The sequence below is a fragment of the Elephantulus edwardii genome, unplaced genomic scaffold, assembly GCF_000299155.1.
Source record: "Elephantulus edwardii isolate Elephantulus edwardi_28Jun2011 unplaced genomic scaffold, EleEdw1.0 scaffold00019, whole genome shotgun sequence".
NCBI classification, from domain to species: Eukaryota; Metazoa; Chordata; class Mammalia; order Macroscelidea; family Macroscelididae; genus Elephantulus; species Elephantulus edwardii.
In genome coordinates this window covers 12,359,611-12,361,600 of record NW_006399769.1, presented here as the reverse complement: position 1 = coordinate 12,361,600, position 1,990 = coordinate 12,359,611, and positions in this window count along the sequence as shown.

Genomic DNA, 1,990 nt, shown 5'->3' with positions numbered 1-1,990 from the left:
TATTGTCTCTGACACACCTATCCCCATTACTGCAGTGACTGAATCATTCCATCTCATTGAGGGTCTTCCTCTCCTGAGCTGTCCCTCCACTCTCCCAAACATGACATCCCTCTCCAAGGACTGATTCCACCTTGTAATATGTTCAAAGTATGTCAGACGAAGCCTCAGAATCCTTGCCTCCAAGGAGCAGCTTGGCTTCCCCCTCTCCAGGATGAACTTGTTTGTTCTCCAGCAGTCTATGGTATATTCAATACTCTTCTCTAGTACAGCTCACAGGCATCAACTCTCTTTCTATCATCCCTAGTCATTGTCCAGTTCTCTAATGCAAGTAATTGCAAAGACCATGGCTTGTATCAGGCACACCTTAGTCTCCAGACTGACATCATTGCTCTTCAATACTTTGGAGAGGTTTCTGGCAGCAGACTTTCCCAATGCAATTCATCTCTTAATTTCCTGGCTGCTGATACCAAGAGTGTTAATCATAAAGCCAACCAACCAAAAGCTGTCAACAATCTCAATCTCTTCATAATCTATCATAATGCTGCCAATCAGCCAAGTGGTGAGAATCTTTGTTTTCTTGATGTTGAGGTTCAATTCATGTAGAAGGCTTCAGTCCTTAACCATCTACAGAAAGAGCTTAAGGTCCTCCTCAGAGTCAGCAGAGTAGTTGTGTCGTCTGCCTAATGCAGATTGTTGATTAGATTACCTCCAATCCTAATGCCACACTTCTCATAGAGCCCAGCCTCCCATATAATCTGCTCAACATAAAGATTGAAAAGATATGGAGAGAGGACACATCTTTGATACACATCCTTCCCAATTTTGAACCATACAGTGTTTCCTTTCTCTGTTCTGATGACTGCCTCTTGGTCCAAGAATAGAATTTGCATAAGCACAGTCAAGTATTCCGGGATTCCCATTCTTCTCAGAGTCAGCCACAGTTTGTTGTGATCCACACAGTCAAATGCCTTTGCATAGTCAATGAAACAGATAGACATTCCTCTGGTACTTTCTGCTTTCAGCCAAGATCCATCTGACATTACCTGTATTATCATTATCTCAAGTACCCTGGCCTTTTCTAGCTCCAGCCTGCACTTCAGGCACTTCCCTGTTGATGTACTATTCCAGTAATTTTTCAAAATATTCAGCAGAATTTTGCTTGCATGTAATATTAACAATATTGTTCAATAATTTCCACATTCTGCCAGGTCACCTATCTTTGGAATGGGAACAAATATAGATCTCTTCCAGTCAATTGGCCAGGTGGTTGTCTTCCAGATTTCTTGGAACAACTTGGTGAGCACATCCAGGCCAGCATCTGTTGGAATGTGTTAATCAGTATGCCCTAAATTCCTGGAGCCTTGTTTTTTGCCAATTCTTTCCAAGCAGTTTGAACTTCTTCCTTCATCACTACAGGCTCTTGCTTATATGTTGTTTCATGAAATTCTCTATCCACCAATTTCCTTTTGGTACAATGACTGTATATACTTTTCCCATCTTCTTTTAATGCTTACTGGATCATTTACTATTCTGCCCAAAATATCCTTAAGTGTTACAACTAGAGTTTGAATTTGTTTATCATTACAAAGAGGAGAAAGGAAAGACCAAGATGGATATCAGAAGAAACTCTAAATATTGCACTGGAGCAACAAGAAGCAAAAACAAAGGGTAGAAATCAAGATATTTAGGGGTTGAAAAGAAGATTCCATAGGAAAGCATGGGAACTGAAGTCAGAAAATCAAAAGAGCCAAACTCACTCAGCAAACTGACACAAACCGAAATTGAACATCGTAACAGATCCATTACAAAAGAAGAAATTGAAAAGGTAATACAACAGCTTCCAACCAAAAAAAGTCCTGGACCAGATGGATTTACAAGCAAATTTTATCAAACATTCAGAGAAGACTGTCACCAATTCTATATAAACTATTTCGAAAAATAGAACAAGATGGAACACTCCTGGACTCATTCTATGAAGCAAACATATCCT